The sequence below is a fragment of the Sinocyclocheilus rhinocerous genome, unplaced genomic scaffold, assembly GCF_001515625.1.
Source record: "Sinocyclocheilus rhinocerous isolate Xijiao unplaced genomic scaffold, SAMN03320098_v1.1 scaffold405, whole genome shotgun sequence".
Taxonomy (NCBI): Eukaryota; Metazoa; Chordata; class Actinopteri; order Cypriniformes; family Cyprinidae; genus Sinocyclocheilus; species Sinocyclocheilus rhinocerous.
Genome location: NW_015630351.1, coordinates 203421 through 214450, shown reverse-complemented (window position 1 = coordinate 214450; position 11030 = coordinate 203421). Strand labels below are relative to the sequence as shown.

The following is an 11030-nucleotide window of genomic DNA, read 5'->3' as shown; positions in this document are numbered from 1 at the left end:
GAGAGCATTGCAATAGTCCAGCCTGGACAGAACAAGAGCTTGAACAAGGAGTTGTGAAGCATGTTCCGAAAGAAAGAGCCTGATCTTCTTGATGTTGAATAAAGCAAATCTGCAGAACCTGGCAGTTTTAGCAATGTGGTCTGAGAAAGTCAGCTGTCAGTGTGTCAGGAACCATGTTGAGGTTAAGAGTGAGGAGGAAGTGATCCGAGGTGTTTATATGTTTATTTATTTGTAATATTTTTGTAATATATTTTAGATGTTTTTTTTCTTTTTCTTTTAGAATTTTAATCTCTTTTAGCAGTGGGTTTGTATATATGATGCATTTTATATACATACAATAAAAGTCAATAACAACACCCATTTAGATACCTGAACTGCATTGAATGTAACGCATAGAACATGATGGATTGGTGGTGCTAAACTCAAACTAACCGACAACACAGAGAATATGTTTAGATCAGCCATTTATAGCTTTGCTATAAAATGCATGAACTGATGTATTGTGATGGCTAAGACTACAATTTTTAACGAGTTTTAAATAAAACAACGTTTATTTAAAACTTTATTGATGTGTTTTACAAGAAAATACTATTTAAGTTTTTATACTTCTAATTCAATGTGTTACTTGCCATTTCTTTGTGATTGTTTGTGAAATTTACTAGCAATTTCTGAGTGAAAATTGTTTCTAAAAAGTGTTTCAAAAAATTGCTAAAAAATATATATCTATATAAAATGTTGTTTAAAATAAAAAAGGGTTTTTCCAAAAAATGGTTTTGGAAAGAAATGGGCAAGGGTGCATTAAATTGAAAAAAAAAAAATAGAAATGACACTAAAGACATTTATAAAATTACAAAAAAAATTGTATTTCAAATAAATACTGTTCTTTTGAACTTTTTGTTCATCAGAGAATCCTGAGGGGAAAAAATGTATGATCACAGTTTCCACAAAAAAATTAAACCGCTTTCAAAAAACTTATACTTTTCTAGTTTTCGTTTATGCTGCCAAATATTTTTTTTGGAAACTGCGATACTTTTTTCAGGATAATGATGAATAAAAAGTTAAAAAGAACAACATTTATTCAAAATATAAATCTTTTGTAACAATATAAATGTTTGCTATCACTTCTTACAATTTAACTCATCCTTGCTGAATAAAAAAAATATTCAAAAAAAGAAAGAACAAAAATTAAAACACAGAATCTGCCATTTTGTCCCTCAAACAAACCAGACAGTAGAGTAGATTAATGTTGATGGACTTGAAAAATGGTGTGTATAGATGTCTTTCCGCAGTTGAAACAAGAATCCTTCTGATGTTCATTCATGTTTATTTCATGCTATAACTAGTAAAAAGGATGAGATGATCGATTCATGTGCCGCTTGAACTTTACAGTGATCTGTCATGAGACATTAAAGAGTCACAAAACGGTATTTATTGTTTGAAATTCCTAAAAAAAAAGACAAAATTTGAAAGCTGAGACTTTGTTTCATACATAAAGTAACCTGCTCTGTCTTGTATGTGGGCTCGTTGTCAGTTTCCTTTTTTATGCGATGTATTTTTCACTGCATGAGAACATAAAGTGTGGCATGAGAGCGCCGTGGCTTGTCGGACGTAGCAACAGTAACGAAGGGGGGCGGGTCTTTGCAAAGGGTCAATTCTATTTGATGCAGTTATTGGTGCAGAACTTATCCAAATCACCTATAATATTCAATCTGACAGCAGCTGTTAGGTTATATGTGAAGAGTCACAGTAAATTCTGCATGGTAGATTTAGCTAATTTAGGATTTTTGTGGACTTAAAACTCAAGCTTTAGCTGCTCTGTGTATGTGTGTGTGTACAGGTTTATATGGTTCATGAGGACACAAATGTGTATAATGACATGGGTATTACAGCGTGAATATGACTTATGAGGACACTTCCTGTGATAGGAAATACAGTGTACAATATAAAAACCATTACGCCTATGGAGAGTCCCTGTAAACCATACCAACGTGTGTGTGTGTGTGTGTCTTTTTCTAGGAAATGAGATGTAACTTCAGCGCCAAGAACTGAGAAACCTCAAGCATGGGGTAGGGAGTTAGAGAAGAAGAGCAAAGGATGAGAAAAAGATTTGGTTGGGAAAATTTATGAAAATGTAACAGAAGTGTTTGTATATATAAGCTGAACTTTCTAAGCATGTTTTGAGAGAGTTGCAGAGGACACATGGAGTTTTCAATTTCAATATTTTAATAAAAATGCACTTGAACACAGGATTAAATATGTTATTGAATTTCCAGTGGCAAAATGTTCTCTCTACTTTTTTTTGTAATTGTTATTGAGAAAACATGAGTCTTGTGTAACAGTGGTTTTAGTAATGGCCTTTGACTGGAAAATAAAAGCATTGTTGATGCTGACTGTCTCTTCTGATTGTCACTTTTAAAGGAGTGCTAGTGTGAAAAATCAAATTTTTCCATAGTGTAACTTTCAGAGCTCAAGAGACATTTTTTTGTGCAAAAAACTCATATTATTCTAATTAATAATATTAAATTATGTAATTTAAAAAGTTTACTGTATTGTAATATTTTATGTCATATTATATTATATTTTTTATTAAAAAATAATAATATTATAAGTGGACCTCAGGGAAAAAATAAAATGATCACATTTATGAAATGACCCTTTTAATGCTGTTGTAGATTGTCTGCAGTGCCATTTTTTTAAACGCTCTGTACCAGTGGCAATACCATGGCTTTTTGGACATGCTGCCATGGAAATGCCATTGTTTTGGACACATTACCATGGTAATACCATGTTGTTGTTGGTGTTTTTTTGTTTGTTTGTTTTTTGGATCATGAAAATACATATTTTTGTTAAAGGGGTCATATGATGCTGCTACATGTTGGTCATATGATGCTGCTACATGTTGTGTATTTGGTGTAATGCAATGTGTTTATGCGGTTTAAGGTTCAAAAAACACATTATTTTCCATATAATGTACATTATTGTTTCTCCTCTATGCCCCACCTTTCTGAAACGCCTCGATTTTTACAAAGCTCATCGTTCTAAAAAAGCGAGGTGTGCTCTGATTGGCCAGCTATCCAGTGCGTTGTGATTGGCTGAATGCCTCAAGCGTGTGACGGAAATGTTACGCCCCTTACCATATTGTGATGCCGTTTCCCAGCAGGATGAGACTCAGTCCAGCTGCTCTGCACGTGCACATCCCATCACGGTTCTCTTTTCCTTATACTGTCTTTTTACGCGTTGCGTTGCGTATCGCGCTGCGTAAACATAAAACCATGTCTGCATTTGTAATCGGAGATACAACAAGCTTACTCTACACTGCTCAAAACTCGCGTTTGAATCATCATTGGCAACGCTGCATACATCTGAATATTTGGGTTGAACTGTTCTGGAACGTTGTTGTAAATACAACTTAACCACTGATTTCTAGTTGTGTCCTCTTTTGGAAGGCCAAACAAAGTAGTTTCGCTTTCACAACAAAACACACAGTGACTCCACAACATGGCAGCGGCGGCAAAAGCGAGAATAAAAGTTACGCCTTCTTTCTTTGCGTGAATATTTGGGCGGCGTTATGCATATTTTCCCAGATAGTGACGTAGGTATGTGGGGGCGTGTTAGAACGAGACGTTTTAGGTAGGTGTGGCTGACTCTTAACTTTTATAAAGAATATCTCTTTGGATTTGAGACTTTAGTCTTTGCAACTTTACAGATCTTCTTTATGCACCAAGAGCTTGTAACACTCCAAAGAGAAAGGAAAAATTGAAATCGCATCATATGACCCCTTTAATGGTAGCACCATGGTATTCTTTGAAGTATCTCAGAGTATTATGTAAATTCCATGACATAATTATGGTAGTTATTCATGCTGTATATTAAAAAAATACCACGATATTAAATGATTTTACCTTGGTAATGCCACAATGCCTTTTTGTTTTAGGTGTTTTGTGCTTTTCACATTAATTGCACATTAGTCTCAATAAATTTCAAGCAACTGGTTGAAGTTAAATATGTGTGTAAAACAAAACAAAAGCACATTTTTGACATGAGCCAATAAAGCAAAATCAATGTTTTTGTCAGGGTTTGTGAAGGAACACTAGATTGCTGGTCAACTAAAGGACATGCAGAGATTCAGTGTGTTTTACTACGTGTGACAATTGTAGAGTAATTGATAATTGCATTTGTTGAAACTGTAATTGCGTCTCTGCAGCTGTAAAGATTGTGATTGTGTTATGACTGTTGGACTGTCCAATTAAACACATCCCAGATCTGAGTTTGTGTGTGTGTGTGTGTGTGTGTGTGTGTGTGTAGTCACAGGAATAGAAGCTCTTGACTCTAGATGGCCTCTCAACAGTAAAAATTAACATAAAACAGGCAGATGACCAAAGCAAATTCATGCTGTGCTATTTACACAAGAGCAAGAAAGAGTTGCTTCTAAAGTAAATTGATTTTATTTCAATGTTTATATCTTTTTACTGGAAAACAAGACATCTAAATATCTTTACTCATCTCTTTTGTTTTGGCAAAATTAAATGTGCATTACATATGCTGCTTTTATAGTGATTATGATCCGTATTTAGCCTGAAGGCTTTTTGGGCATGTGTGTTTGTGTGGGTGAGTGTGTGTGATTCTTGCTGAGAGGCTTATGTGTAGTGTTAGTGTGGATGACGCAGGAAGCTTTGAGCCACCTGCTCTGTCATTGCAACAATGTTGCTGTACCATTTGGACAACTCCGTAAAAACCAGCCTTTTTTTGCAATGTGTGTCATATCTGACGAAGCGTTAGAACTGTTAAAACGGTGTTTAAAACAATTTGACAATAGAAGTATGGATAATCCTGTTTAAATCAGCTGAATAACACACTTGGATTGGAGTTCGTGCTGATCAGGACAGCTACATTTTCCATCATTAATTCAGCCTGTGAAACATTATTTCTTCGGTGGACTAATTTTGTTTGTCTTGTTTAGTTTGCGTAAATGGTTGTATTCGTGGACATACAAGTACATGTACAAACAGTATGTGATTTAAAATCAGGACAGGCATGTCAGAATGTTGCTTCAAGGCTCTGAGATGGTAAGACCAGATGCATTCTTGCTTTTGTTTCCTTTTTTAACCTCATTTCAATGAAACATACCTGTTTCTCTTGATCACTCGCAGGTGTCTGCAGCAGAAGAGCGTTTGGGGCCAATGCGACTGACCCAGGAGCCCATTCAGGTACAGTCCTGTTTAGTCATTATGTGTATGTTTGAATTTGTAGCTTCGAAAGTTTGGAGTCGGTTGGATTTTGAAGTCTCTTATGCTCACCGAGGCTGCATTTATTTGATCAAAAATACAGTAATAATGTGAAATATTATTACAATTTAAAATAACTGTTTTTTATAGGGCTGCACGATAAATCGCATGCGATATTTAACGCGCATCTTGTCAGAAAGCCGGTTCTGTAATCAGCGGTAAATCTCCATCACCTGCGGGCTTTCACATTGAGCAGCATTAACTACACAGAGCCGTTGTTCACTGACGGGCTGCGCAAAAAATCGCGCGAATATGAACGTTTTTTATTTGAATATACTTTAAAATGAAATTTATTCCTGTGATGCAAAGCTGAATTTTCAGCATAATTACTCCAGTCTTCAGTGTCACATGATCCTTCAGAAATCATTCTAATGTGCTGATTTGACGTTTTAAAAACCATTTTTATTATCAGTGTTGAAAACAGTTCTGCTGCTTTATTTTTTGTGGAAACTGTGATACACATGTATTTGAAATATAAATATTTTATTTCAGTAACTATTATAAATGTCCTTACTGTCAATTTTGATCAATTTAATGTGTACTTGCTGAATAAAAGCATTAATTTTTTTTTTTTTTTAATCTTACTGAGCCCAAACTTTTGAATGGTAGTGTATTTATTGGCTTTTTAAGTGTTTGTCTGGTTGGCTTTGATCTGGTTAATGATCTGGGCCGAGTAAACGAAAGGTGCACGTTTAATTGGCTAATTACTGAGTTTGTATCCATGTTATCATTGTGCGAGGCACTAAACCTCTGGTTGCTTTAAGTGAATGATTTGAGTAATTAGTGTGCTATAAGTTGCTTTAAATTAAAAGAATATGTTCTTTGACTTTATTTAAATTAATCTACCAAATTTGGACCAATTTGAGATTCGGCAATGGCCAAAAATCAAGTCGACGTGACGAGCAGCAGGAGAAGTGTTAGCTTCTCCTCATGCCTACAGAATCTACTGATTCTAATCACTTTTAACATGTGAGCACTGAGATTTGGTTTGATTTCAGCAATTTGTTTGCATTAAAGAGTTAGTTCACCCAAAAATGGGAATTATGTCATTAAATCATTTACTCAACCTCATGTCATTCCAAACCCATAAGACTTAATCTAAAAAACACAAATTAAAAATTCTCCATTGAATGCCCATGTAACTAAAACTTAAAAGATCATGGGATTTAATACTTAATTGCAGATCATTATGAAACCATGTAGGCTAGTGATGCATTATGATTTCTCATAGTCCCTGCAGTAATGCATTGTGGAATGTCACTGTGACATCATAGTGCATCACTAAAAGTCTCTTTTTAGTGATGTTTTAATCTCACATAGGCTGCAAAGCAATAGAATGATACTGTGACATCATAATGCATTACTGTCATTCATTGTTGCATTGTCCTGTTTCTACATTATGGCCAATGAGGGAATGCACATAAAGACCTCTTAACACGGACTCGTGACCCCAGGGATAATCTTGAGATGTCTCAAAGGATTGGCACCGAGATTATCCTGAGTTCTTGTGTGTGTGTTGCCTTGTCCAAATACACACACTTGTGGTCTTTGCACTTGACCACTTGACTACTTATATGACGTATTTCCTGTATTTGGACCAAGTGTTCAAGTGAGCATGAAGACCACAAGTGTGTGTACAACTTTTCATTACCTGATGGGACACACTTATAGTAGCAAAGTGTTTACAGAGTTTTATTTATTTTTTCAATACTTTGCATTTTAAAATCAACAGTGTTTACATGTTGTTTATTACTGCATAAAATTTATTAAAATAGATGTTTAATTTCATAAAGTACAAGTTGATTTCAAAATGCACCTACATTTTTGCATTTTGTGTTTTTCAGTTAAATAAAAGACTATTTTCCCTATATATTTCATCATTGAGGATTTCTTTAAAAAATTCTAAAAATCTCATCTCGTCTCGTGAACCCAGTCTCGTGTCTCGTCTCGTGGGATAAGTGTCTCGTCACACCTAGTGTGTGTGCATTTGCATGTGTTTGTATGAGTGTGTCGTATTAGTGGGAATTATGGTTCACTAAAAGTGGAATTATGAAATAGAAAGTGTGTGTATCGTTAACCTAATGGCTGACTGCCGCTTGTCAGTCACTGTGAATCGAGGCTGGTTATGTAATGTTTGACTCTCTTCAGAGTCCGATGTGCCTGATGTATCTGGGGAAATCAATCAAGATTTACAAATGAATTACCTGTCATTTCTCGGGTCGTTTGAAATTTAATTGACTTTAATCCACCCACACACACATTGTTATTTTAGTATCGCCTATTATTTTTGTCTTGTTTTGTGTGTTTTAATGTACATGTAGTTTTTAATAATTTTTATTTGTTAGTTTTATTTTGTTTAGTTTGAGTTATTTTAGTACTTCAAATTAAACTAAACAAAAATGAGAAATGTTGCCTTGGCAACTAGCTGAATTTTAAGTTTCTTTAAAATATTTTTTATATTTTAAAGAAAATGTTTTCATTTTAGTTTAATTTAACAATAATAAACCTGAAAAGTTATATTGCTATACACTAAGGTCACCAATTCCGACAAGGCAATATAACAGGTTACCAAAATCAGTTACCTCCCTCTATTTCACACCCAGTGGCTTTAATGTTACCCAAAATCACTCTGGTGCTGACTAATGTCCCCTGTTACATACTCTAGAAAGCATTTTGTTTTGATGTGAGCAGTTGTTGATATAGAGCAAGGTCACTAAATCCGACAACACACTATTACATGTTAGCGAAATCTGTTACTCCCCTCTATTTTACACAGAATTGCTTTAATGTTACCCAGATTCACTCTGATGGTGTCTAATCTCCTTTTGTTTCATAATCTAGAAAGCATATTGATCTGATGTGAACATCTGCAAACATACACCAGACGCCAAATCCGACAACACGGCGTTACAGGTTACTGAAATAAGTTACAGTACTTAGATTTGATGACCCTGCTGTATCTCTTGTCTGTTCAAATCCGAGCAATATGCTTTCTAAGATATAAAATACAGGAGGTTACACATCACCAGACTGAATTTGGGTTACATTAAAGTAATTCTGTGTGAAATAGAGGGGGGAACAGATTTCAGTAACCTGTTACACTGCGTTGTTGGATTTGGTGACTGTGCTATATATCTGTAGTTTTTCACGTTTCTGATACTTGTGAAAACGTGTCAGTAGAAATGTGTTTGAAATGAGTGTGTGAGCAGGTGAGGTCACTCCGCCCCCTGTAGGTGGACGTGTGACGCTGCACAGCGGGCCTCCTGAGCGAGGTAGCGGTGACAGGCGTCCTGAACGACCTGGGCCATGTGGAATTTCACATCGCAGCTCCATGGTTACACAACGCTGAACGGGATGAAAGACTGTTGAACTTTCACACGCACCCACCAACAGCACCTCACTCTCTCTCCGTCTCGGTCTCGCTCAGGTGTTACTGGTCTTTGCTAAAGAGGACAGTCAGAGCGATGCCTTCTGGTGGGCGTGTGAGCGGGCGGGGTTCAGGTGTAACATCGCACGAACACCTGAGTCTGCGGTGGAGTGTTTCTTGGATAAACACCACGAGATCGTCATCATTGATGGCCGGCACTCACGGTACTTTGAGGCTGATGCCGTCTGCCGGTGGGTACAACCAAACCATCCATCATCTGTCTCTCGCTCATTTCTCTTCATCTCTTATACACGGTTAGATGGAAATTTTAGCACTGTCATAGAGGCAAGATGGGAAATGAACTTTTTTTTTGGCCACAAAAGCCTGTTTTTTGCTATTCAGTTATATTCAATAACATTGTTAAAACGCTCGATGTTTTTACAGAATTCGGAATTCCAAATTCAATTTGATTTTGATTTACAAGTTCACTGATTCATTTGGGTAAATTTCAGTTATAATGTAATTATAATTGTAATGTAATTTTTCTTACACTACTGTTTAAAAGTTTAATATAAATTTTTATATGTATATTAATAATAAGAAGAAAAAAAATTTACTTGAGTAGGAAATTGGCATATTAGAATGATTTGAGAAGGATCATGTGACATTGAAGACTTCAGTAATGACTGCTAAAAATTCAGCTTTACATTACAGGAATAAATTGCATAATATATATTAAAATAAAAACAGTTATTTTAAATTTGAGTAATATTCCACAATATTATTGTTTTTACTGTTATTTTTGATCAAATACATGCAGAATTGGTGAGCATAAGAGACTTTCAAAAAGATGAAAAAATCTTACCAACCCTAAACTTCTGAATGGTAGTGTATGAAAGAATGTACTTTATGAATGTAAATTATAAAGGGCAGTGTTTCAGACTGATTCAAACCAGTTTCAAACCTTTTTGAACCGTTCATTAAAAGATCTGACTCATAAGATTCATTCATTTCAGGAATCGTGCAACACTGGTGGAGCGAAATGTTTTTGATCCACTAAAAAGAATCAGTTCATAAGAATCATTTTGATATGAATCTTTAAGACCAGGTTACCCACCACAGTGGCCGGCAGGTAAATAAGGTAAAATTACTCTCCACTGCGGAGGAAGTGGCCTGCATTTGGCTGGTTGCAGGTGTTAATTTCCCATCCTGCACAGTGGCTTAAATCCATGTGCGCACACACATACTCAAAGCTGCCAACTCTGCCAAATCTAGTAGTTGCCAAATCATTTTTTTCCCAGTAGATGTCTATGCATGTGAGAGAAAGAGTCTTTTGGAGAGAAATGTGTACAAGATACTCCATTTCACTGCCAAATCAGAAAATGTAAAAACCTACTTTTATGTTATCGTATGTGTTTTTAAACAGGATGATTCGAGCAACCAAGCCTTCTGAACACGCTGTTATTTTAGCAGTGATGCCACAAACGTAAGACCTCAGAGAACACTTTTATCTATTATCCATGTGCTACGGATGTCCATCATGTTCCACCTACTGATCTTTCTCTCTCTTCCAGTCCCTCAGATCAGGAGGAACCATCTGTCCTTCCTCTTCTCTCTGCTGGCTTCTCCAGAGTGAGTATTTTACACTAAAACAAGAGTATTTGCTCCACTACATGGGGGCGGGGCTGAACATGAGTGTGGGCGTGTCCTGTTCAGATTAAGATGTGCCAAACAGTTCTTAAGGGGTTTTTTTTAAGTCATAATTTATTAGTGTGTTGATTACCACAGAAAATAATTTAGAAAACCAAAACTTTAAAGTAATGCTTTTCAAGTAGTGCAGAAAGTAGTGCTTTATTCCATTTCTGTATATTGCCTACTTGCTGAAGGGCACAGGTAGCTAAATATGACATTTATTATAATGGGTTTAAGATTGTTTTGAGTTCACTTAAATTAGAAGTTGTTATTTTTTTTAAAAGTCTACTAAATGTTAAAATTGATAGCTCTCAATTATACTGTAATTTTGAATGGCTATAGTCAATGGCTAAATATTTGGGGGGGGGGGACAATTTCATAGAGACATTAGTAGTATTGGTATATTTTCACATATAGAATGTGAAATTATTGCAATATAAAAGTATATTTAAAAACTTTAATGTTAGGTGTGATTAATCATGATTAATTTCAGAAAAAATGTGTGATTAATTAAATTTTTTAATTAATTGACAGCACTAATATATATATATATATATATATATATACTGTGTGTGTTTATATTTATAACTATCAGCTAAAGCTGATAAACATGGTGTATATGTGTACAGGTGCATCTCAATAAATTAGAATGTCGTGGAAAAGTTCATTTATTTCAGTAATTCAAC

At 35.2% G+C, this 11030-nt stretch overlaps 1 pseudogene; it reads left to right on the top strand.

Annotated features, from left to right (window-relative positions):
- Positions 1-11030, top strand: part of LOC107740198 (high affinity cAMP-specific and IBMX-insensitive 3',5'-cyclic phosphodiesterase 8B-like) — a 43474-nt pseudogene that overhangs the window by 8023 nt on the left and 24421 nt on the right.